This window comes from Rhinolophus ferrumequinum, chromosome 5 (genome assembly GCF_004115265.2).
Source record: "Rhinolophus ferrumequinum isolate MPI-CBG mRhiFer1 chromosome 5, mRhiFer1_v1.p, whole genome shotgun sequence".
Taxonomy (NCBI): Eukaryota; Metazoa; Chordata; class Mammalia; order Chiroptera; family Rhinolophidae; genus Rhinolophus; species Rhinolophus ferrumequinum.
Genome location: NC_046288.1, coordinates 78,662,470 through 78,668,768, shown reverse-complemented (window position 1 = coordinate 78,668,768; position 6,299 = coordinate 78,662,470). Strand labels below are relative to the sequence as shown.

The 6,299-nt window shown below is 37.6% G+C and overlaps 1 pseudogene; it reads left to right on the top strand.

The window, feature by feature from the left end:
* The first annotated feature begins 1,510 nt into the window (after positions 1 to 1,510).
* Positions 1,511 to 4,234, top strand: LOC117022123 (40S ribosomal protein S8-like; annotated as a pseudogene).
* The last annotated feature ends 2,065 nt before the right edge of the window (positions 4,235 to 6,299 follow it).

The window sequence follows — 6,299 nt, the reverse complement described above, 5'->3', positions numbered from 1 at the left end:
AGATGCCATCCTGACCACCTCTGACGTTTTCCTGATGTACGAATACTTTCAAGTAAAGGCATATACAACTGAGGCAAAAATTTAAGAGGAATCAAAGGTGAAAAAGAGCACTACTTGTATTAAATCAGCTGTTGACCTTTGGCAAATATTTAACTCTCTGTGCCTTGGTGTTCCCATCTGTAAAAACAGGGAAGTTAAAGGAGTACAGAGGAACAGTTTGTGGGAATATTATTGCTTTATAATCCTTAATTCTTACATATTAGGACACTGCTTCAAAATATTATTGAAGCCTTTCACTTCCTCATCTTAAGGCAACAGAATGTTTCCAAACCACCACATAACTATTTTTGTCCCCCTCCCTGAAAAAAAGGTCAGTCATCTACAGTTAAACTATCAGTTTATGGAAAATACACGATAGAATAGGTTGAATTATAGGATAGGATGGAATTAACCAGAATATGGGAAATTCAACTAGACAAATGACCCAATCTCTAAAACAAGTAAGTGTCAAGAAAAAAAGGAAGGACACCCTGTTATGCATTAAAAGAGACAAGAAATATCAATCAAATTAAATGTATAGACATAGCTTAAATCCTAATTCAAAGAAACAAGTGTGAAGAATCATTGAGAAAATTAAAAATCCAAACACTGGATATTAGATGAAATGTTATGATGATCAACATCAGCTTTAAAATAATTCTGGCTGAGAGTGGGATGGGGGTGTATGAAGTATGTTTATGTGGCAGAGAAGAAGAGAGAGAAAAATAGAAACAAAATTGTCCAAATATTAATAATGACTGAAGCTAGGTGTTGGATTGTTGGGTTCATTTCACTATTCTCTACTTTGAAAATTTTCATAATAGTAAAAAAAAAAGTATGACTTTCAAATCTATTAACTTTATGTACATGTTACCTGATATATCGCTAGTCCTTGCTGAAGAAATGGAACTCAGCTATGTACGAAATCTTAAGAAAACAAAAAAAGGTAGTCACTAAAGGCCCAATTATTTATCAAGTGATGCAACCTGTATTAATAAGCCACCAAAACCTATAAATAAACCAAATTAGATTCAACAATTATCAACCCACACCCCATCTTTTTTCCATCTAAAACCCTATCCAAGATACCCCAAAAGTCTTGGTCCCATATTAGAAATGGCTTATTAAAAGGCTCATTAGTTTGATTTTTATTGAATTGCCTTGAAAGGAATTTTGTTTTAGTCTTTGGGGCAAAAACCATTTCCTATGCTTAAATACACTTAGTCAGTTCTACTCTCACATCTGACAGGTTGAAGATCATGCATTGATAGTTAAATAATTAAAGTAAAATAGCCAGAAAAAAAAAATGAGTATCTTTTTTTACTCCAGAGATTGGGAAGAATTTCTTAAATAAATATAAAAGAGGACAGGCCATTAAAGGATAAATCTTACTTTAATTTAAATACTACCTAGCAGTAAGAAAACAAAAACAAAAAGCACAACAGAAAAGCAGACAAAGATGTAACAGGCATTTTATTGACAAGCAACAAACATATGAAGATATTCAACTCTTAGTTATCAAGAAAATGCAATTAACATGACAATAAGATTCCATTCCTCTTCCACCAGACTGAAAAAAGTAGAGTCTCACAATATCAGGTTTGGGCAAGGATGTACAGCAAAAATTCTCATACACTGCCAGGATTGTAAATTGGTCCAACTAACAGGAAAACATAGTCATTACTAATTAAATGGAATGTGCAAATCCTACCATCCAACAATTTTAACTGTATTAGTTTGTTAGGGTTGCATGACAAAAATACTATATACTGGGTTGCTTAAACAACAGAAATCGGTAATGTTTTCTGTTTTAGAGACTAGAAGTCCAAGATCAGGGTGTTTGCAGATTGGGTTTCTTCTGAGGTCTCTCTCCTCGGTTTGCAGACATCCTCTTGCAGTGTCCAGTCGGCCTTTCTTTTCTGAATTCTCAGTGTCTCTCTCTATATGTCCTAATCTCTTATTAGAAGGACACCAGTCACAGATTAGCGCCCCCCAACCCAAACAGCCTCATTTGAACTTAGTTACCTCTTTAAAGGCCCTATCTCCAAATGTACTCACATTCTAAGGTATAGGAATTTATGGCTTCATAATATGAATTTGGGGAAAAGAGAATTCAGTCCATAACAGTACATCTAGACATGTTAGCTACAGAAACTTTTGCACATATTTGAGAATGGTGGTTAACAGGTTAGTTCATAATAGTAAACAATATAATGGATAATTCAAGTGTGCTGTATTCCTAAAACTACTATAAGGTAGTAAAAAGGAATAAACTATAGCTACGTGCATAAATTTGTATTACTCTTAGAAACAGTGTTAAATGAAAATTAGTTACAAAAGTATACATAAATCGTTAACTCCATTTACATTAAGTTGTCAACATAAGAAATGTCCACACATGTAGAGGATTTTTAAAAGTTTATTTGAGCCAAAACTGATGATATATGCTGGGAAACAAGATCTCAAATGCTCTGGAGAATAACAGTTTTGCTATTTCTTTTACGGATTTGAAATTAAGGAGGGGACATAAGGAAGATTACAAGAAGGTGGGAGAAAGTAAGGTGGGGATTGGATTACAGGGTAGTTAAGATTACATGCACTCTCGAGGGGTCTAAAAAGAGGCATTTCAAAGGTGTGTTAACCTAGATGCACAGAAATAATGGTCAGGGATTGCCTGAGGCAAAGAAGCCTTTACTAAAGAAGTCACGTGCCTGGAGTCTGACTACCCCCCACGACCCCACTCAGTTAGGAATTTATGATCAGAGGTTACTTTCCATAGAACCCCTTTTTTCATCCAGAGGTTAAAAAAAGGCAAAGACACAGTACATATTTTTGGAATACATCTAGGTAACCTTATAATAAAGTAAGGTAATGAACAGCACAAAATTCAGGATAGTGGTTTCCTATGGGAAGGAGAGAGACTTAAAAAGCTACCTTAATTAGATGTTGTGCATATGTGTTAGTTTTATTCTTTTGTGTATAATAAAAAATATACTTGCTCTTTGTAGTCCGTGCTGGACCATGGGCATTCCCTGGGACAACTGGCACAAGTGCCGCAAGACCGGGAGCAAGAGAAAGCCCTACTGTTGCAGGAAAGAGGATTCTTGGTTTCGTGCAGCAAAGAATTCAAGCGTGAGCCTGAATACAGAAGAAGCAGTTTATTAAGAGGTAGTCTATTCCACAACCATAGAGGCTGCTCTTGGGCCTCTACCATAGAGAAAACCTAACCTTGCTTGCTACTATTAGTAAGCCTTTTTAATATGCTAATAACGGCGAGAAATATTCTTATTAGTTCTCGAAAGGGTTCCCCCCTCAGAATTTGACACACCCCTTTTTTGTCCTCATATGGTCCTCTCTGGAAGTGTCATGGTGCAGGGGGTGTGTTATTCGGTATAGAAATGTATTATAATGACCATATAATGTGCCTGAAGGTTACTTAGAGGTGAATCTCACCACCTCTTGGTTTTGGCTGGCTCTGTCTGGTTTGTACCACATCCTGGTTTACTAGTTTTCTGCCTATGGCTGTCAGTTAGTGGTTTTTCCTGAAGGCCCTGCCTCTACCTTATCTAACTAGAAGACAAACTATGAGCTGGGACACCCTGCTGCCAACACTAAGATTGGCCCCTGCCACATACACGCAGTCCTTGTGCATGGAGGCAACCAGAAGTACTGTGACCTGAGGCTGGCCGTGTGGAACTTCTCCTGGGGCTCTGAGTGTTGTAAAACAAGGATTACTGATACAAAACAAGGATTATTGATGTTGTTTACAATGTATCCAACCACAGTTGGTCCACACCAAGACCCTGGTAAAGAACTGCATGCATCATGCTCATAGACAGCACACCTTTCGACAGTGGCACAAGCCCCATTATGCATGGCCTCTGGGCTGCAAGAAGGGGAACAAGCTGACTCCTGAGGAGGAAGAGATATAAAACAAAAAACGATCAAAGAAAATTTAGAAGAAATATGATGAGTCAAAATCAGCAGTCTTCTAGAGGGGCAGTTCTAACAAGGTATGCTTCTTGCACGCATCCTTCAAGACCAGGCCAATGTGGCTGAGTAGATGGCTATCTGCTAGAGGACAAGGAGCTGTTATTCTATCTGAAGAAAATCAAGGCCCGGAAAGGCAAATAAATCCTCCTCGCTCCTATCTTAACTCATGTAATAGAAGTGTTTAGTGTTTTATAAATAAAAACAATAAAAAAAAACCCACGAATATACAAGATGTGATCAAAAAAATACGATGAATGTTTAAATAAAAAAAAAATTTATTACAGTAAAAGACACACTGCCATTAATCCCCCTCAAAATACTCTCCCTCGCTTCAAACACACTTATCCCATTGTTCTTGCCACTTTCTGAAGCAGTTCTGGAAGTCCTCTTTTGTGTCTTTCGTTACACTGTCATGGCTGCCTCAATGACCTGAATTGATTTAAAACATTTACCTTTCATTGTCATTTTGACTTTGGGGAAGAGCCAGAAGTCACACAGTGCCAGATTCAGTGAATAAGGTGGATGAGGACACACCGTAATGTTATTTGACAGAAATTGCCATACCAGAAGCAATGTGTGACACGGAGCTTTTCTGTTGTAATCAAAAATTACAGTGAAAGCTGCTGCTGAGTGTCATCCAACAGAAAGGCAGGGATCTTGAATATGGGAAGCAGTGTGTAGAGACTTAGTAACCGTATGACAAGTTCCAACTTGTTCGGTGCAGTCAATAGGATGTGAGCTACGGTTGAGAGAAGGTATGTTTTAAAGTGTGCTGTAAATCATCCTCCATCATGACAACGCTCCGTGTCACACATTGCTTCTAGTATATAGTAATTTCTGTCAAATAAAAACATTATGATATGTCTGTCCTCATCCACCTTATTCACCAGATCTGGCACCGTGCAACTTCTGGCTCTTCCCCAAAGTCAAAATGATTCAGGACATCAAGGCAGCCACGACAGCACAATCAAAGACACTCACGAAAGAGGACTTCCACAACTGCTTCAGAAAGTGGCAAACAAGATGGAATAAGTGTGTTCGAAGGAAAGGGGAGTATTTTGAGGATTAATAGCAATGTCTTATTCTAATAATTTTTTTAATTTAAACATTCACCATATTGTTTGATCACACCATATATATATTTGATTATTGTCCCTGGTTCCTGGTACCAAGCTTCCAAAACACTTGGAATTTTTTGATGGGAGTGTCTTTTGCTATTCATGAGTCCCTTTCAACCACACCTGAGTTTATGCTAATGATGTGCCTAATGGGGGTGTTAGTGGGGATGTGGGAGACCCTACATAGCTTCAGGATAGAGGACAGTCACCAGAAAATCCAGCTAGATGATTACAGGAAAGGAACTTTCATGTCCATCCCCAATTTCCAGGGAAGGGAGAGGGACTGGAGGAGACTTGAGTATAATCAGATAGCCAGTAATTTAATTAACCATGCCTACTCAATGAAATTCCATTAAAAAACCCTAAAAAAACCAAGCTGAAGAAGCTTCCAGGTTGGTGAACACACCAATGCACTGAGAGTGGCACACCCAGACAGGCCATGGAAGCTCTGCACTCCCTGCAGCCCCCACTTTGCCTTATGTATGTCTTCCATTTGGCTGTTCCTTGGTTGTATCCTTTATAATAAAACTGTAATAGTAAGTATAGCACTTTCCTGAATTGTCAGTCATTTTGGAGAATTATCACCCATATAAGCAGGGATGTTCGGGTGATCACGTCATGTAAATCCCTGAATTTGTAGTCAGCTACTAGGTAGAAGTACAGGTAGCTTGACAGGATACTTGAGACTTGTGGCTGTCATGGAATATATGACTGCAAAAAAAAAAAAAAAAAGAAAGAAAAAGAAACGAGGAAGTTTAATTAAACAGCGATAACAGGAATGTCCAGAATATACTGTTAAGCAAAAAAAGCAATGTGCAAAACAATGCAGAGAATGATGAAGGAAGAATGGGGGAAAATAAGAATATATATTAGGATTTGCTTGTATTTGCATGACTAGAAGGATAAATAAGAAACAAATTAAAAACGGTTACTGATAGGTGATCATGAGGAACAATACTGGATAAGACTAGGGAGGGAGTGAATCTTCTCAGGGCATTGCTTTTTATGTAGTTCTTTTTTGTAGTTTCATGCAGTCAAATTTATGTATTTGACTGAGTCATGTACTATAAATATATACTAATCAAAACAATTTACATGTAGTTTTCAACATCCAATGGCAGAAGCAAAATGTTTTTAAAAATCAGTCTT